Source organism: Triturus cristatus, chromosome 6 (genome assembly GCF_964204655.1).
Source record: "Triturus cristatus chromosome 6, aTriCri1.1, whole genome shotgun sequence".
Taxonomy (NCBI): Eukaryota; Metazoa; Chordata; class Amphibia; order Caudata; family Salamandridae; genus Triturus; species Triturus cristatus.
The window spans coordinates 275,271,071-275,292,228 of record NC_140589.1 but is presented as its reverse complement, the minus strand read 5'-3'; the positions used below and the strand labels follow the sequence as shown (position 1 = coordinate 275,292,228).

The 21,158-nt window shown below is 46.8% G+C and overlaps 1 pseudogene; it reads right to left on the bottom strand.

The window, feature by feature from the left end:
• The window catches only part of LOC146816758 (small ribosomal subunit protein eS1 pseudogene), a 30,174-nt pseudogene extending 9,226 nt beyond the window's left edge, over positions 1–20,948 (bottom strand).
• Positions 20,949–21,158: the final 210 nt, after the last annotated feature.

Here is a 21,158-nt window from a genome sequence, read left to right as displayed (position 1 = left end):
CCACCGCAACCGCCAGGGAGTGGCAGTCTTGAGGCCGCAATATGCTTGGCGGTCCACCGTGGTCCAGCCAAGCATATTACGAGTTTCCTCTCTGCGACAGTTGTGGTTTCTTCTCCATGAAAATAGCGGCAGAGAGGAAACAAAGGGGGCCCTCAGGGCAATGGGGTGCATGCAGGGATGTGGATGCACCCCAGTACCTGCATGGTATGGACTGCATAAGTCCATGCTGTGCAGGTACGGTTTTTGATGTTCCCACTGCGGTGCCTATAGGCACCACTGTGGCAAAGCCAAAGAACAGCCCGCCAGTGACAAAATATGTAGTAATCTGGCGGACGGTGTGCACACAGATTTGCCAGTGCGGGAGTAGGCCGTCGGCATGGCATTCCCGCTCTTGCACTGTCAAATTCGTAATCAGGCCCTATGTGTCATTGGTTGTTTGTATAGGCAATCACACACTGATCAGCCTCAAGGTCCCATACATTCACTGTGGAAGCAGGTGTTTTCTTTATGGCTACTTGTCTAGGCTTGCATATCTTGTCTTAGTGCTGGCTTGTCATTACTTGTTGGCACTTACACCTATGTTGAGTGGTGGAATGCTGCCTGTGCACTCTTTGTACCTGAAGGTTTGTGTTTTCACCTGCACTGTGAGGGACTATTTTATGCAGCACTTTTTAGTGTTTTTTCTAAGCATGAATTTATAACTTTTACTGGGATGTTGGCAACGTTTAATTTATTGTATCTTTCCTTTTCTGTTGGTGTTATATTGTGGCTTTTTCATACCGTTTAGTTAAAAGTCGTATAGAAATTCTGAGAAGCGTGCTGAAATCGTTAACTGTCGTGTGTTTGTTTTCGTTTGCCCGTATATATTTAAAATCATTTGCTTTAATATTTTTACTTGCGAACAAATCGGAATGCATTATGGTTTTGAAGTGCGTTCTATTTTTTTCCCATAGATGGAAATTGGAATTTCTGTTTGGGTGTCCTTAAAGTGCTGCAGTGCATTTCAATTTTGGCAATGTTTTGCCCTTTGTAAGAGCAATATAAAACGAATGAAAATTATTCACTATAATAATTTACCATGCTGTCCGGCTTTGAAGCGCCTATATTTATTGCATTAATGCACAAAATAATTCATTTCTTAATAAGGAGGAGCGTTCTCGTGATTTTATATTTTCGTCCTATTCTACTCTTGGGATATATTCTTTACCAGTGATGCGAAGAAACATTATTCCATTATGTGCTAGTTTTAGTAATCCTTAGCCGCAAAATTGTTCGCTGAGTTCCAGTAAGAATATGTCCTTTCAGGGCCGCTTTAGGACTATCGGTGCAGAGTGCACAATCTTTGTTGACACCCTCCAGTGACCACCTTTTTCATGGATTCTCACACTCCCACCCTTCAAGAGTGCCCCTCATCTCTCCCTAGCCCCTGCCTCGCATGGATTTAATTATTTTATGCATCAGAGCACTTTATATCACACACATATTATACAAAGAGAATGAATCATACAAGTGTGTAAACCGATATATAGGAAACGTTACACAAGACAAGGAGGACGACACGGTGTCCCAGTCACGTGTCATCCATATTGTTAGGCAGTGTTAGAATCCGGGATCTCTGGTTGGCACAGGTAGGTACTTGTGACAAGCAGGGAACCTTTCCTCTCGTCAGGGTAAGGGGTTACACTACTAAAACAACCCCTGCTCACCCTCTAGGTAGCTTGGCGCGAGCAGACAAGGCTTATCTCAGAGCGTTATAGGTTAAGCATTTGTGAACACATACAGTAACCAAGTGACAACACTACAAATCGACACCACACAGGTATTTATATTAAAAATAGGGATTCTTTAAATAGGATTATCACAAGACCATTAAACGATTAAAAATACACAATACGGTTGCTTAGTTGGTAGAAGATTGCTTAGTTTCTCTTAAGTTCTTAAATGCGACACTTTAAGTCAATGTACCTTAGATGCAACACGCAGGGCAACCAAAGTGTTGCAGTGATGCAGATGCGTTGAAGTTCTTGGTGCAAAAGAAATAAAGACTGGATCTTCCAGAAGCGTTACGCTTCTCCGATGTTGCGAGAAGGCTCGACTCGATGCGTCAGCTACAGCGGCGTCACCTTTGACGAGATGCGACGACAGCGGCCTTGCCAGCGGCACTCTTCTCCGACGTTGCGAGACGCTTCCGCTCGATGCGGTGCTGCAGCGGCGACACCCCTTCTGCGAGATGCGAAGACAGCGGCTCCGACGGCGGCACGCTTCTCCGTGGATGCGAGGCGCTTTTCTGGATGCGGTGCAATGCGACAACTACGATGGCTGCGATGGCGAAACGCTTCCTCCTCGATGCGAGACTCTTCTCTCGATGCGGTGCAATGCGACAGCTATGGTGGCTGCAATGGCGACACGCTTCTTCGGCGTTGCGAGACACTTCCGGAATGATGCGAGACGCTTCCGCTCGATGCGATGCTGACGCGGCGACACTCTCTGCGAGATGTGACGGCAACAGCTCCGACGGCGGCATGCTTCTCTTCCTTGCGTCGCGCTTCCAGCTCCTTGCGACACGCAGTCCCTCAGAAGGCCCAACAACAGCAGCAGGCACTTCCAAAAGACTATGGGGAGCTGGGGGTGAAGTCCACTGGTCCTGGGACTTCGTTCAGGGGGCAAGCTCAGTTCATGCCCTCTGAGATCTTTTTAAAGCACAAGTTGAAGCAAAGTCTTTAGTAGTCTTTCTCCTCTCCTTCAGCAGCAAGGCAACCACTGCAGGCCAATCCCCCAGGTCAGGGACAGTACTCCTCCTACAGCTTTCCCAGTTCCTTCTCCTCTGGCAGAGGTTCTTCTTGTTTCAGCAGGATCTAATTTCTTGGGAGCAGGGTCCCAATACTTATACCCCTAATTCCTTTGTTCCTCTGGGGTTGAGGGGCCTTTGCCCAGTCCAAACCAGTTCTTGAGCACTCTGTTGACATGACTTTGCCTTTCTATTCAGGGTGCAGGGCAGAGACATCAGCCGCTCCGCAGGAGGTGGAGCCAGCATTGTGGTAGCAGAGCACAACCCTATTCAGAGCCCAGGTGTACTCCTCCCACCCATCTGACTGCCAATCTTCCTATTCGCCACCAGGCTACCTAGCCCTGCCCCTCTGGGTTTCCCCAGCCCTGTCACTCACACAACCAGACAGGCAGATACACATCATAGCAGAGGTGGGCTGAAATGGTCAAGCAAGCAAATACCAACTTTCTAAAAGTGGTATTTGCAAACACAGAATATTAAAATAAACTTTACTAAAAGATGTATTTTTTTATTCTGAGTTCAGGCATACTAAACTCGAATTTCTACCATGTTCCCTGGGTCTGTTAGGATCATAGAATGTAACAATTCTAACAGCCCATTCTGGCCTATGGAGAACAGGTAGCCTTACAATAGTGAAAAACGAAAATGGCTGTAATTCACTATTAGGACATGCCACACACATCAGGGCTTGTCCTACCTTATGCTTACAATGCACCCTGCCCTTGGGCCTACCATAGGGGTGACTAATATGAAGTTAAGGGAAGGTTTAGGGACTGGCAAGTGTGTGCACTTACCCAGTCAGCATAACAGTACCAGACTGCACGCAGGCTCTGCAATGGCAGACCTTAGATACATTTTACCAGGCCGCTTCTGAGGGTGGCACAACCAGTGCTGCAAGCCCACCAGCAGCATTTGTATTTACAAGCCCTGGGCACTCCTGGTGCACTTTACTGGGGTCTGACAGTAAACCAAATAAGCCAATCATGGAATCCAACCAACATATACATTTTAAATAGGGAGCACTTGCACTGTGGCACTGGTTGGCAGTGGCACAGTGCTCTGAGCAGCTAACACCAGCAAAACACATGAGGCACAGCGACAAAAAAGTGGAAGGGAGACTCACGCCAAGGTGCCAGGTCTAACATGTGTCCCCTCCAGCTGAAAAGTGGGGAGAACTACCCTAACCCAGGGAGTTCCTCATTACTAAGGTGGAAAAATCTGGACAGACCGTCAGCATTGGCGTGATCTGTACCAGGGCGATGTTCCACCGTGAAATCCATACCCTGTAGGGAAATGGACCACCTCAACAGCTTTGGATTCTCACCCCTCAGATGCATCAACCATCTGAGGGGCCTGTGGTCTGTCTGAACCCGGAAGTGAGACCCAAACAGGTATGGTCTTAGCTTCTTCAGCGCCCAGACCACAGCAAATGCCTCACGCTCAATAGCACTCCATCTCTGTTCCTGTGGAAGTAACCTCCTGCTAATAAAGGCTACAGGTTGATCTAGGCCCTCTTCATTAATCTGTGAAAGAACAGCCCCAACACCATGCTCTGAAGCGTCTGTCTGAACGATAAACTCTTTGGAGAAGTTGGGAGCCAAAAGCACGGGCGCCGTGCACATAGCAGCTTTCAGGGCCTCAAAAGATTTCTGACAGGTGTCAGTCCAGATCACCTTCCTGGGCTGCTTCCTCGAAGTCAGCGCCGTCAAGGGGGCAACCATGTTGTCATACCCCTCGACAAACCTCCTGTAGTACCCGGTGAGACCTAGGAAGGCTCTCACCTCTGTCTGGGTTTTGGGCGACTCCCAATTCAGGATGGTTTCTATCTTGGGTTGAAGGGGTGCCACCTGGCCACTCCCAACTTGGTGCCCCAAGTACACCACTGAACCCTGCCCGATCTGGCACTTACTCACCTTGATCGTGAGGCCTGCCCTCCGCAGCGCCATCAACACTTCCCAGAGGTGGCGCAGGTGTTCCTCCCACGTGGAGCTGAACACTGCGATGTCATCCAGGTATGCTGCACTGAACGAATCCAGCCCAACCAACACCTGGTTGACCAACCTCTGGAAGGTGGCAGGGGCATTTTTCATCCCAAAGGGCATAACCCAGAACTGGTAATGCCCATCAGGGGTGGAAAATGCTGACCTCTCTTTGGCCCCATCGGTCAAGGCGATCTGCCAATACCCAGACGTTATATCAAACATACTGAGGTAGTGGGCAGCCCCTAGCCGATCTATGAGCTCATCAGCTCTGGGGATGGGGTGTGCGTCAGTCCTGGTGACTGAATTGAGTCCTCTGTAGTCCACACAGAACCGGAGTTCGGGTGTGGCTCCCGGCGCTGCAGCCTTTGGGACCAAGACCACTGGGCTGGCCCAAGGACTGCTTGAGGACTCAATTACCCCAAGGGCAAACATCTTGGAGACCTCCTCCTTGATGCAGGCCCTTACCCTGTCAGTCACCCGGTAGGCCTTGTGCCTCACAGGTGTACTATCCCCTGTGTCCACATCATGGATGCACCAATCAGTGACACCGGGAACCAGGGAAAACAGGTCAGAAAATTGTCCCAGCAGCTGGCGACAATCATTCTGTTGCTCAGGGGTCAGGGTGGAAGAGAGGATGACACCATCCACTGACCCATCTTGCTCCTTGACTGACAGGAGGTCAGGAAGAGGCTCGGTCTCCTCCTCCATCCCAGCATCTGTCGCTAAGAGCATGCCCACTTGGGACCTCTCCAAGTGGGGCTTGAGGCGATTGACATGTAGGACCCTTAAGGGGTTCCTAGGAGACTTCAGGTCCACCAAATAGGTAACCGGACTCTTGCGCTCCACCACCTCAAAGGGACCGGTCCACTTATCCTGGAGCGCACAGGGCTCCACGGGGGCCAAGACCCATACCTTCTGTCCAGGCTGAAGCTCTACCAGAGTGGCATTCTGGTCGTACCACTGCTTCATCTCCTCATGGCTGGCTTCCAGGTTTGCCTCGGCAAGTTCCCTGAAACGCCTAGTCTGGTTTCTGGAGGCCAGCATGTAGCTATATACATTCTGGGGAGGTTTCCTGGGAGATTGCTCCCAGCCTTCCTTGACCAGACTTAGAGGTCCTCTCACTGGGTGTCCGTACAGAAGCTCAAAGGGACTGAACCCTAGAGACTTCTGTGGCACCTCTCTGTAAACAAAGAGAAGGCATGGTAAGAGGACGTCCCACTTACGCCTCATGGGTCCTTCCAGGCCCATTATCATGCCTTTGAGGGTTCGGTTGAATCTCTCAACCAACCCGTTTCCTTGGGGGTGGTAAGGTGTGGTGAACTTGTAGGTTATACCACACTCTTGCCAAAGGGATATCATATACTTAGATATGAAATTGGTACCTCGGTCAGACACCACCTCTAGAGGGAATCCCACTCAGGAGAAAATTCCCATCAGCGCACGTCCCACCACGGGGGCCGTCACTGTCCTCAGAGGGATGGCTTCCGGGTACCGGGTGGCATGGTCCACCAGGACCAGGATGAACCTATTGCCCATCGCTGTCCTGGGGTCCAGTGGCCCTACAATGTCAATCCCCACTCGCTGGAATGGGGTACCGACCACAGGGAATGGTTGGAGTGGAGCCTTCTGCTTCCTTCCACTCTTCCCACTTGCCTGGCAAGTTTGGCATGTTCTGCAGTGAGTATCTGAACTATTGCGCATTTGGGGCCAAAAGAAGTGGGTGACAAGCCTTTCAAAGGTCTTGTCCTGCCCCAAATGTCCTGCTAAGGGTACATCGTGAGCCAGCCCCAGTAGGAAGGTTCTGAAGCGCTGGGGTACCACCAGCACACGGGCTGACCCAGGCTCAGCGACCTTAGGCTCAGAATACAGGAGGTCGTTCTCCCAGTAAATGAAATGTGTTCCGGACTGATCACCGTTGGCCTGGTCTGCAGCCTGCTGCCGCATACCCACAAGAGAAGGGCATTCTTTCTGCTCCCTGCAGAACTCTTCCCTGGAGGTTCCTCCTTCTTGCTGCCAAAGGGTCAGCTCAGGCAGGTCCCCCAGTTCAGCTATCTGTTCCCCTGTAGGTTCCAGGGCATCCCCCTCAAGGTCTGCTCCCTCCTGGACTGTGGGAACTTCAGGGGCCGGCTTCCCGCGTCCCCTGCTCCTTCTCTTTAAGGCCGGTCCCTAGGCCTCCCCCTCAGGCTCCAGGACCTCTTGAGTACCTCTACTGGCTGCCATGGACCGTGTGGTGACACACGCCCAATCCGGCATACCCAACATCTCCAGGTGAGCACTCCGCTTCACCTTAGCCCAAGGTGAGCTCTCCAAGTCGTTCCCTAACAGACAGTCTACAGGCATGGCGGGCCTCACAGCTACCTGAAGACTACCAGAGACCCCCCCTCACTGAAAGGGAACCTGAGCCACTGGGCAGTGACTCTCGGTGTTGTCGGCGGCAACAACCGGATAGAATGCTCCTGGGACAACCTGCTCCTGAGACACCAGGTGGCGCTTGACAGCCGTCACACTTGCTCCTGTGTCTCTGAGAGCTTCAACCCTATGGCCATTTATGGTCACCCACTGCCTGTATTTTTTAGTGTTCTCAGGCAGCTGGGTTTGGGGGACCACTTCACGGTCTCCTAATGAGACCAGGGACATCTCTGTGGGACCCCACCCACCTTGGACAACCATCTCCTCCCCCAGGACTACACTAGTCACCTGCCGGGATGGAGCACCAGTGGGTGCTGGTTTACCAAACAATGGACACTTCACATAAGAGGCAAAATGCCCCATGTTACCACACTTGTAACATCTGATGGGCCCCTTCTGAACAGGTGTACCTGTCGGGGCCCCAGTCGGTTTCTGTGGTGGGGGAGGCTGAGAACCTTTCCCTTGGTTCCCTTGGGGATTACTTTGGGGCCTCTTCTGGAACTCCCTCTGTTTACCCTTGTCCCCCCCACTCTTCTGCAGGGGACCCTGCCCACCTTTGGCGGAATCTCCCACTTGACCCTTGTGGACCCTGGTACTGACCCAGCGGTCCGCCTCCTCAGCAAGCTTCGTAGGGTTAGTCAGCCTACTATCAATCAGGTGCTGGCGTAGCTCAGGAAAACAATTACTAGACAAGTGCTCCCATGCCATTAAATCAAGAAGCCCTTGAAAATCATTAACTTTGCTACCCTTTACCCAACCATCCAGTGCTCTGCAAAAAAAAGTCACATATTGAACATACGTACTGTTTAGAATCTTGGTGCAGCCCCTGAACCTTTGCCTATACAACTCAGGGGTCAACCCAAACCTAGACATCAAAGCAGCCTTCATATGGGGATAGGAATTATAATCATCTGAAGGCAAATCCAGCAGTGTATCCGGCCCCTCACTGAGGAACCGTCCCCACAACCCGCTCCCCAATCTTTCTCAGGGACCCGGTGGGAAGACATGGCTACCTCATATGCCTTAAACCACTGCCCTATGTCATCATTCTTGAAGAATTCCTTAACCACATCCTTGGGTATGTACACCCTTGATTCTGTCTGCACTGACGGTGTGCTGCCACCAGAGGGAGTAGACTCTAAACTCTTAGGGCCCGATTCACAGAACTAACTTAAGACAAAATCCTAAACTTACTACCATTTTGGTACTCACAGAAGGCACTTACTCATTTTGGTATTCACAGAAGGCACTTACTCATTTCGGTATTCACAGAAGTTAGGAGTCCTAACTTCAGGACTCCTAAATGCCTTCTGTGAATACCGAAAGTCTTAAAATTAGGATTTTTCTCAGTTTAGTAGTAGTATAGTTAGGACTCCTAACTTTAGGACTCCTAAATGCCTTCTGTGAATACCGAAAGTCTTAAAATTAGGATTTTTCTCAATTTAGTAGTCCTAAATTTAGGACTCCTAACTTTAGGACTCCTAAATGCCTTCTGTGAATACCGAAAGTCTTAAAATTAGGATTTTTCTCAGTTTAGTAGTAGTATAGTTAGGACTCCTAACTTTAGGACTCCTAAATGCCTTCTGTGAATACCGAAAGTCTTAAAATTAGGATTTTTCTCAATTTAGTAGTCCCAAATTTAGGACTCCTAACTTTAGGACTCCTAAATGCCTTCTGTGAATACCGAAAGTCTTAAAATTAGGATTTTTCTCAGTTTAATAGTAGTATAGTTAGGACTCCTAACTTTAGGACTCCTAAATGCCTTCTGTGAATACCGAAAGTCTTAAAATTAGGATTTTTCTCAATTCAGTAGTCCTAAATTTAGGACTCCTAAATGCCTTCTGTGAATACCGAAATCCTTAAAATTAAGATTTTTCTCAGTTTAGTAGTAGTAAAGTTAGGAGTCCTAACCTTAGGACTCCTAAACTGAGAAAAATCCTAATTTTAAGGCTTTCGGTATTCACAGAAGGCATTTAGGAGTCCTAAAGTTAGGAGTCCTAACTATACTACTACTAAACTGAGAAAAATCCTAATTTTAAGACTTTCGGTATTCACAGAAGGCATTTAGGAGTCCTAAAGTTAGGACTCCTAACTTCTGTGAATACCGAAATGAGTAAGTGCCTTCTGTGAATACCAAAATGGTAGTAAGTTTAGGATTTTGTCTTAAGTTAGTTCTGTGAATCGGGCCCTTAGCTTTCAGATCTAATTCCCACAACAATGTTTCATGCTCCATTTGTATTCTTCTCTCTTCCAGAGCCAGCTTCTTGCTCTCTAGCTCCAGTTGCCCATTCAATATGAGTTTTGCTATTTCCATTTTGTGCATCCTACTCTCTCTTCTATCTGCCAGCTCCTCTGGAGATATACTCTTACTAGACACACTGCTACCAGCAGAGGAAGGGCTTCTCCTTCCTCTTGAGCCCACTAGCTCATCCAGTTGCTCATCTGCAGTATCATCATCAGTGGCCTTCCTTGCTTCTACCCAGGCCTTCAGCGCCTTGTAGAGCTGTGTCTTGTTTTTACATCCAGTTGTAGAAACATTAAACTTCTTGCAAAAGAATTTCAGCAGTGATAACTTGTAGCTGTCTAGTTTCTCTTCTTCCCATTCAAATTCTGTACGGACAGAGACTATGGATGCTGCTTTCTCCACCATGGTAAAGCTTGGCAATGCTCAAATATAGACAGTCCAAAAAGAAATCTACCAACAAGTATTGGTTGCGTTTAAGGTCTGCACTCACTAAGTAGTGTTCACCAATCACTGTACATGAGTCACAAATGCAAGTCCAGAATCCTCACCGCTGACCACCAATGTTAGAATCCGGGTTCTCTGGTTGGCCCAGGTAGGTACTTGTGACAAGCAGGGAACCTTTCCTCTAGTCAGGGTAAGGGGTTACACTACTAAAACAACCCCTGCTCACCCTCTAGGTAGCTTGGAGCGAGCAGACAAGGCTTATCTCAGAGCGTTATAGGTTAAGCATTTGTGAACACATACAGTAACCAAGTGACAACACTACAAATGGACAAAACACAGGTATTTATATTAAAAATAAGGATTCTTTATATAGGATTATCACAAGACCATTAAACGATTAAAAATACACAATACGGTTGCTTAGTTGGTAGAAGATTGCTTAGTTTCTCTTAAGTTCTTAAATGCGACACTTTAAGTCAATGTACCTTAGATGCGACACGCAGGGCAACGAAAGTGTTGCAGCGATGCAGATGCGTTGAAGTTCTTGGTGCAAAAGAAATAAAGACGGGATCTTCCAGATGCGTTACGCTTCTCCGATGTTGCGAGAAGGCTCGACTCGATACGTCAGCTACAGCGGCGTCACCTTTGACGAGATGCGATGACAGCGGCCTTGGCAGCGGCACTCTTCTCCGACGTTGCGAGACGCTTCCGCTCGATGCGATGCTGCAGCTGTGACACCCCTTCTGCGAGATGCGACGACAGCGGCTCCGACGGCGGCACGCTTCTCCTTGGATGCGAGGTGCTTTTCTGGATGCGGTGCAATGCGACAACTACGATGGCTGCGATGGCGACACGCTTCCTCCTCGATGCGAGACTCTTCTCTCGATGCGGTGCAATGCGACAGCTACGATGGCTGCGATGGCAACACACTTCTTCGGCGTTGCGAGACACTTCCGGAATGATGCGAGACGCTTCCGCTCGATGCGATGCTGCAGCGGCGACACTCTCTGCGAGATGTGACGGCAACAGCTCCGACGGCGGCACGCTTCTCTTCCTTGCGTCGCGCTTCCAGCTCCTTGCGACACGCAGTCCCTCAGAAGGCCCAACAACAGCAGCAGGCACTTCCAAAAGACTCTGGGGAGCTGGGGGTGAAGTCCACTGGTCCTGGGACTTCGTTCAGGGGGCAAGCTCAGTTCAAGCCCTTGGAGATCTTTTTAAAGCACAAGTTGAAGCAAAGTCTTTAGTAGTCCTTCTCCTCTCCTTCAGCAGCAAGGCAACCACTGCAGGCCAATCCCCCAGGTCAGGGACAGTACTCCTCCTACAGCTTTCCCAGTTCCTTCTCCTCTGGCAGAGGTTCTTCTTGTTTCAGCAGGATCTAATTTCTTGGGAGCAGAGTCCCAATACTTATACCCCTAATTCCTTTGTTCCTCTGGGGTTGAGGGGCCTTTGCCCAGTCCAAACCAGTTCTTGAGCACTCTGTTGACATGACTCTACCTTTCTATTCAGGGTGCAGGGCAGAGACATCAGCCGCTCCGCAGGAGGTGGAGCCAGCATTGTGGTAGCAGAGCACAACCCTATTCAGAGCCCAGGTGTACTCCTCCCACCCATCTGACTGCCAATCTTCCTATTCACCACCAGGCTACCTAGCCCTGCCCCTCTGGGTTTCCCCAGCCCTGTCACTCACACAACCAGACAGGCAGATACACATCATAGCAGAGGCGGGCTGAAATGGTCAAACAAGCAAATACCAACTTTCTAAAAGTGGTATTTGCAAACACAGAATATTAAAATAAACTTTACTAAAAGATGTATTTTTTATTCTGAGTTCAGGCATACTAAACTCGAATTTCTACCATGTTCCCTGGGTCTGTTAGGATCATAGAATGTAACAATTCTAACAGCCCATTCTGGCCTATGGAGAACAGGTAGCCTTACAATAGTGAAAAACGAAAATGACTGTAATTCACTATTAGGACATGCCACACACATCAGGGCTTGTCCTACCTTATGCTTACAATGCACCCTGCCCTTGAGCCTACCATAGGGGTGACTAATATGACGTTAAGGGAAGGTTTAGGGACTGGCAAGTTTGTGCACTTACCCAGTCAGCATGACAGTACCAGACTGCACGCAGGCTCTGCAATGGCAGACCTTAGATACATTTTACCAGGCCGCTTCTGTGGGTGGCACAACCAGTGCAGCAAGCCCACCAGCAGCATTTGTATTTACAAGCCCTGGGCACTCCTGGTGCACTTTACTGGGGTCTGACAGTAAACCAAATAAGCCAATCATGGAATCCAACCAACATATACATTTTAAATAGGGAGCACTTGCACTGTGGCACTGGTTGGCAGTGGCACAGTGCTCTGAGCAGCTAACACCAGCAAAACACATGAGGCACAGCGACAAAAAAGTGGAAGGGAGACTCACGCCAAGGTGCCAGGTCTAACAGGCAGTATATTTTAGGAGTGATAAGGAGAAGCACAAACTCAGGATTTAAAACGTAACACATGTTTGAGTTTGGAATCACTAATAAGAATGTATTTCTACATGAAAGAATCTTTTTTTATTTTAGCAATGAAAGACTGTAAAAAAACATAGGGGCAGATTTACAAGCCCCCTGCGTCTCATTTACGCCGCCGTTGCGTCACTTTTGTAAATGCGGCACATCCATGGTGGCGGAGCTGTGGCGCAGAATAACTGGCGCATCCCTGCTGATATGTAGGGATGCGCCAGTTATTGTAAATATGCCCCATAAGGTTCTAAATCTATGCCTTACATTCTGCATGGAGTCTTTCCTGCCCTTTCATAGTTTACTGAGCTTTATTAGGAGGATTGTAATGTATATACTGCAAGTAACAAAAGGATCTCTTTGACTAACGCAGTAGCCCACTAAATGACTTTGTGGCCTGCATGTTACATTTGCTTTGCAATGGGCACATGTACCCTCTGCACTACTTTATGATGAATCAAAACTGCCACTGGATACACCACAGATCTTTTCAGCAGGTACATTAACCACCAGAGTTATCTTGGGCATTTTCATTACTGCCTGAAAGTTGCTGGGTACAAAAGGAACTTTCCAGTAAGTGATTTTGATTCAGTAAGATATTTCAAAATACAGCTCATCTCAAGCTCTGGCGCCGAATATATGATGCTACATAGCATGCCATTACTTCGCATGCTTTAGTGCGATGTTTTTACTTTGCAAACGGCATTAGTACGCATAATATTACTACGCTTACCATAACTTCTTAAAAGCATGAATAATCTAACAAATGTATTTTAATGTGCAGACCATTACTTCGTATTCCACTACTATGTGTACATGCCCCTACACTACGCATACATGACGACACTACACTGAAACCTTTAACACTACACACCACTACTCTTCCCGAAACCCTAACTCACTACCCCAGCACAACTCCACATACTACAAAAACACAACACTACCCTGAACCCTAATATGCTACTCCCAACATTCCCACACTACCCAGCACGACCCACCTACACTACCCTTAACCCTAAAACACTAACCTACACTACACATACACCACAACACTACCCTAAACCCTAAAACACTACCCCAGCACGACCCCCTACTCTACACATACACCACGACACTACCCTAAACCCTAAAACACTACCCCAGCATGACCCCCTACACTACACATACACCACGACACTACACTAAACCCTAAAACACTACCCCCATTACGACCCCCTACACTACACATACTCCACGACATTACACTCCAACCTTAAAAACTACACATACCCCTTAACACTACCCTCAACCCTTAAACTGTACCCCCAGCACGACCCCCTACTCTACAAAAACACACTACATCCCCTTTACCTTACTCTCCTTGTGGTTCCTCTCTCCTCCTGGGACCTTCCTCACGTCGTCTCCGAGGGGCGGTGCACGTCGTTGTGAGGAAACAGCCTCAGTTTCCTCACAACGACATGGATCGTTTTCTTTTCAAGCATACCATTACTTCGCATGCGTAGTAACAACGCTTGCGATGTAACAACTTGCGTACTAATGGTACGCGTTGTAACATCGCAAGGGTAGTAACGCTTGCGAAGTAATGGTATGTGCAGTAACAGCCGCGCACTAAAGGCTGTTTACCCTGGCGCCAGGTGCGGTTGCACCGGTTGCATCGCCTACAGCCGGTTCTGGTCCTGGTGAAGCACTGTATCATTCTGATGAGTATTATTCACTTCAACTTGAAAAAATGACAATGTTGTTTGCATTTGGAACACATTTCTTTTTTAATTCATGCACAAGATAATTAATTTCTTAATGTGGAGTAGGCAGAATGCATTGATGTATTTCTGTTTTTGTCCGATTCTACTTTTGGAACATATTTAAGGAACACTATGGTGCCCTGGAGTGTATATGTTTTTATTTATTGACAGTTCTCTCTAGGTCTGCTGTGTGGTTTTCTGATATGTTTCCACGTTTGGCTACAGGATTACATTTCTGCATTTATTTTCAGAGTAAAATATCTTGCAACTTAACCGCTTCATTAGAAGTTGCCTCATCACATTAAACTCTTTTGCTGTTCCTAAGTGCTGAATAAAACAGATCAGTATTATGTATTGGCACTTCGTCTACATATTCAAAATGCTACACTTTGGAATTATTGCTCCACAAGAAATGCCAGTGAGTTACATCCTTTGAAGGGCATTGCTTCTTCACTGTAGGTGCTAGAATAATATTGAAATATATCAAAAGTGTTGGCTGCAATGCTTGAATTAAACTCAGCTACTGGTAATTACTCGGGCTGCATCGCAATCCATCGTTATTTTGCACACCATTCCACCTTAGTTTGGACTGAGCCATATGCAAATCAGCCTTGATCCTGCTCCAATTGGAACAGTTCAGCCTGAACTGCCAAGCCATGGCCTCCCTGAACCCGAACACCAGGGGCCCAAGACCGGTTTCACCCTTATTAGGGCCCATCAGTCAGTTCTTGTTTGGGTCCAGTGGCACAGTGTGCATGGGATCCACGTCTGGGCATACCAGTCCCCTACTTATACCCTCCTTCCTGTAACTGACAAAGCAAGGGAACCAGCAGTACCTGGTGCACTGGCAACATCACAGAGCCACACTGAGCTGCAATTGGACAGGTGTTAAAGTGTGATGGAGGCCAGTGAAGCTGTTGTACGAAACCAATCAGAGTCAATTGTGCATACCCTCACTGAGATAAGGGACTCCCTGAGAGAGTTTGTGTTGATGCAACTCCGGAAGGCGAGATTGAGTCGGTGCCATAGCATTCAGTTGAGTCAGGATTGGAGGGCAGTACAATGCAATATTGGAATGAGTCGGTAGTCAGTGCAAACGTCAGAGCACAGCAGATTATACACTGTTCCATCAAAAGCATAGGAGTGCAATGGCTCAGGGTTAAATTACCCTACTGTGGGGTATCCTGGAAGTGAAAGAGTGGAAAGATTACCTGTTGGTCATCTACATTGTCTGCTGTGGAACAGGAATGACACCAGCCTTTCATCTTCATACATCTCCTTGCCCGCCCACTCCGCACAGGAGATGTCCTCTGTGAGACTTATAGGGGGAAATCTTTCAGGGTCAAACAAGCATAGGGAAGGACGAAGAAGTAACCCTAGACCCATGTGTGAATCATTGTAAATAAAGTGTAGATGCCATAGTAGATTGAGTAGTATAGTGTTAGATGAGAAGTGGAATAGATTGAGATGGATCAAGGTAAAACTGTATTGCCAGAAAAGCAGAATATTTGTAAACAGGTTGGGAGGTAGGACATGTCAGCTTGGCATTGGGGGGAGTATCAATCTTGTACCGAGGTAAAGGGTAAATTGAGAAAAGAGAGGGGGTAAGATAGTTCTAAAAAGGAATTGAGAGGTTTAAGATTAGAGTTGGAGGTAAGAAAAGACATTTGGTTGGAATAATTTATGTTATCATGTCTTGTGAATCTCATACTTTTGTGGCATTCTTTTTTACATTGTTACTATGTTATGATTGGTAAATGTATCATGATTCTGTGACATTGACATCCAAACAGTGTTGGCCCTATCCCTCTTGTGCACCACCCTTATTGTAACATGAGTGCTTGAGTCCCTATGGACCTCATCATTCTCCCTGACATAGTTACCTATTACATCACTGCTACATCACACTGGTTGTAACACAGGAGTGACTACCAACACAACTGTGTGACATAAATTCCAAGGATCCACCGAAACAGTGAAGTCCTGGTGTAAATCCTTACAATAGTGTATAGCCACACAAACTTGTATCACATGTCCTGTGCTGAAATGCAAAACTCGTTCCAATGAAGTACCTGATTGATGGACAGGGCTTAAGAGGAACAGTTTCCCCATCAGTTTGCTGTGACAGTTTGTACTAAGGGGCTGATTACGAGTCTGGTGGTCCACGGATCCCCATAATCGTGGGGGCGCAGCGGTGGTGGTCTTCCCATCACCCTATTACAAGATGGGCGGTGGGACTACCACAGACCCGCCACTACCACCAGGGAACCGCAATTCCCTGTCAGTGCTGCAGTGGTGTAGAGGCATTAATGTGCTTGGCGGGCCCGCTGCGGTCCCGCCAAGCATATTCAGAGTTTCCTCTCCTCCAGGGTTTACGTGGCAGTTCCTCCTCCATGTAAACCCTGGTGGAGATGAAACAAAGGGCGACCTTCTGGGCCACCTGGTACCTTTGCGCCCAGTGGATGCACAGAGGTGCATGCACAAAAGTTCCTGCACGGCATGGACTTTTCATTCCATGCCGTTGCGAAACTGTTTTTGCCATTCGCATTGCTGTGCCTGTTTTTAGAGGCACCACCGTGGGAACGCCCACAAAAAGTGTGCAGACAGGAGGAATCTCCTAATCTGGTGTGCGGCCTCACCCCAGGTTTGGCGGTGCGATGGTGGGGCGGACCCGGCGCTGCACCACCAAACTCGTAATCGGGCCCTAAGTGGGGTTAAGTTGTGAAAACGTATTGGAGATATGTCGTATTCATGACATTGTGGAACCTTGGTTTCTAGGTTCTATTGGGAATGCTATGCTTAGGGTTCTGATATTGTCAGCTGAGCATTGTGGCTGGTGAGGGGAGGTCACGCCAGCCATGGCAGGCTGAATAAAGCTTCCACTGAAAAACAAACTTATGGTTTGATCGGGCTTTTCTTACAATAAGATACAATGGGGAGGAAGTGATCTCTGGCATGGTGTGGAGACTGCCCAGTTGGCCCAGGTTTCTCCCACTAGCCTGAACATGGGCCACACCCAGTAATGCTTGGAAGTGGGAATGGTCATCTATATGGAGATGGTAGGCTACAATGAATAATGCATTGCAGTAAGAAGGTTTAGGATGGGGGATCATGTTCAATATATGTGACTATATTGTTGAATGTGGATCAATAGGTATCTGAAGATGGGTGGTGGCCTTCTTATCTGTATAAATTCGGCCTCTGTCCTTTGTAGCTGGACTGTAGGCTTCTATTGTAGTGACAGATATGCATGCATGACTAGCCATTGTAGTGCTTGTCAGCTGATGTTATGCAGGACATGTGCAAGCTCCTCGGTGGTGCTTATACTGATGTTCAAAAATGCACCATTTCAAAGATGCAATTGAAAAGGGTAAAAGACTTGGTCAGCATGTCCTCTATTCTTACTGCTCCTATTTGTTAAGAATATTTTGGGAATGGAGTTGTAAATACCACACTGCTCAATTGTTGACTCCTCTTCCAATCACCCCTTCAAATCAGCCTTGGCAAATGGTGATTGGCTCAAACAAGCCAACAAATGGAAGGGGCTGAATCAAATCCCACTCTCTATGTTGTTGTGTGCTTTGATGCCATAAGCTCAGGTAGACAGCTAAAGCTTTCTGTCGTAAGAATACAAAATTGTCAACTTATTTTGTTTAGTGGCCTGTGTTTTAGTGTTCCATGAACACACATTAATTTTTACATATTTTATTCTAAGACATTAAATAAAACTGCCTAAATTGTGATGAAAGGTTTTATTGGACAAGAAAATGCTTTAGGAAGTGCTCATTGTTTCCTGTATGTGACAGTTTCCAATACAAGGAGTATGAAAAAATGTAATAATAATAATTCTTGAATTGCAAAGCGCAACTTATCGCCTATAAGGGTATCAAGGTGCTGAGGGCCATCAGGGAGATTAAGTGAGCTATTGTCCAGAGTCACATGATGCTGAGATGAGCTGCCGCCGGCACCCCATTGATTGAACCGTGAGCCCAGCACTCCGGAGTCACCCACTCTGGCCGCTGCACCACACCTCTCCCACATCTGTAATATGTGACATCACAAAATATGCATGCATACAGCTTCTTCGTCTTTAACACTGCATGGCACCAACATCCATAATCTGATCAGACCGCAGTTGTTTGCTAGTGTTGATGATGATCCATGTCTAGCCAAGTGGCATAAGACCAAAAGCAAAGCCCCGCAGTGGTTGTTGTAACTCATTTTTATGAAGATACCATTAACCACAACGCCCTCGGATTGGTCAGTCAAAGACTCTTACCTCGTTGAGTGAAGCTGTTAGATGGATCATTGAGTGAAGTTTGTTATTAAATATAATCTAGGGAAATTCGTAATTAATGAATGCATGGCTTAAATTCGTTTCTGAAAGCTAGAATTGTCTATGTTTAACAGGCAATAAAGTCATATATTGGATGAGGGCATTGTATCACCAATTCATGAGCGTGAAAGTGGGTGCTTATCAGCAAATACTATTCTTAGAGGGGTGCTTCACTAAATGCAAATCAAATTTTGTGAATACTCAAAACACTATCATTTAGAGCTGGCAAGTAATGCTGCGATGAATACTGCATAGAGACATTATTGTTAATGTAAGTAGAATCATCAGTAAAGCCACAGTTCTTAGAGATCACTAACCAGACAATAGCTGCATTACTTCAAGAATACTGCAAAGTTTAACACTTAGAATCACACTCATAACGTGACACATATAGGGAGGTCATAGGGAGGGATACACATTACACTTTAGTGTAATACTTGATATAATTCATAGCTGCAGGTCTAAACTAGTAGAAGTTGTCATGATGTACTTGTTTTTGGATTGAGTCTTTCTTACTGGGGGAATTTTGGCTGGCAAGTGGTTACCATCTGATTTTGGATAGGTAAATTATTTTGCTTGTGGATCTGTTAAACCTCTTGAACAACGCAGAAGCAGTAGGGATGTTTTGACCTGGCCCTCTCTGCAGGGTCACCACCAAATGCTTAGCATTTTACCCTCCACTTGTTGTTGAATTAGTGTTGTTGGCATTAGGACTCTGTGCCCTTTACCACTGTTAACCAGTGCTAAAGTGCTTTCTCCCTAAAACGTGGTCAAATTGGCTTATACCTAATTGGCATATTTAATTTACATGTAAGTCCCTTGTAGAGTGGTATACCATATAACCAGGGTCTGTAAATTAAATGGTACTAGTGAGCCTGCAACACTTATTGTGCCACCCATTTAAGTAGCACCTTAAAACATGTCCCAGGTCTGCCAATGCAGCCTGAAGGCAATGTTAACTTGGCATTCAAGCCCCCTTGCCAAGCCTTAAACTCTCCTTTTGTTGCAAATAAGTCACCACTAAGGTGGGCCTTAGAAAGCCCGTAGGGCATGGTGGTTGATAAATTGTTTGGCACTTAATTTCAAGTTTTACATGTCCTGAAAGTGGAAAACTCCTAAATGTGTTTGTTACTACTGTGAGGCCTACCCCTTCCATAGAATACCAATGGGGATTCCTTATTACATTTAATAAGCTGTAATTTACAATTAGGAGCTGGTAGCTATGTCATGATTGGTGTCTTTGAAGTTGTGGTGAAGAGCCCTATTTATTGGTAAAGTGGGATTTTTGGTAATAATTGTAAAAATTACATATTTAGAAAGTTGGCATTTTTCTGCCCTTAGCCATTTTGTGCCTGCAGCGGGTCACATGACTGAGTGTAACAGATAGACTTTGTGAATTCCTCCCAGAAAGTCACACAATAGAGGGATTAAGTGTGCCTGAATGAGCTATCTGCTGCATGAGGGGGTGGAGCTGTGCACAGCCCCACTTAGAACTGCATAGCCAGTGCTCTGCCTTCACACAAAGGGTCTAACGACCCCACATTGTTACTGCTCGCAGCTTGGGCCCAGGGCAGGGGAGGCAGGAAATGCCATGCTCTTCAAAGCCACTGTCTAGAAGCTTCTCCCACCTCCCAGAACCAGGGCTCCGAGGTATAATTGTAGAACCTAAGACACCCACTCTTCAGTATTTTATTTACAGATATTTGAAATCTTTCGACTGATTCTTGCACTGGGGGCTCATAGCGATCAGCCCATTCCACTGTTAGACAGTTTCAGCAACAGCAGGTTTCCCTGTGGCTCTACCTTCACCATGCAGCTCCATCAATATTCCCATTTCAAACTTCGGCTTTTTCAACATCTTGACTTTGCCTATATATACATCATGAAGAGTGTAGATCAACTGACAAGCCTTCTCATTTTCCTTGCCAACACTGACTGGGATCAGTTTGTTGACCACTTCTTTCAGGTCAATTGTTTGCACCTCAAGAGTCATAATTTCCATAATTTTCTTGCAAATCTGATGGATCTGCTGATGCTGGGCATAGAATGTAAAGCGGATCTTGGTGAAACTAACACAGAAGAGCCTGAAAAGGTAGCCATCAGTGGTCTTCACATCAATATGAGCCTCAATCGTAGTCTGCCATTTTTTAACCATGGAGCACATTTTGTCCAGGGTGAGGTTCATTCCGTGGAAGGTGGTGAGGCAGTTCTTGCCTTGGACATCGTCTTTAATGAGTTTAAATGTCCAGATTGCCACTTCATCATTTTGGAGATTATCAAGACTCACTTCAAAAACACGACCTTTAAGACACTCAGATGCTATTTTGGTTCCCTTGTTTCGAGTGACTAGAGTCTTCCCAATGTTGCGGATATTGAACAATGCTGGTGCTTAGACATCATACCAGTCTTTTTTGGAGAAGTGGTCAACAATCCTCTTTTTGCGCCTTACTTGCCTCTTTTGGTCAGCCGTTTTTTCTTGCCGACTGCCATGTTGGAGCTTAGTACACTTATAGACCTGTGGATACTCTGCCAGGAAGATGGACTGCTGTGCTGCTGAAAGAACTGTCACTTTGCTGGACCTCTGTTCTGAAGGAACTGCTGCCTTGCTGTGCTGACCTGCTGCCTCATGCCCTCTTGCCTGGAGAGAAACAAGTGGACCTGCAACTTCATCTTGAACCCAAGGCTCCCAGAGTTACTCCC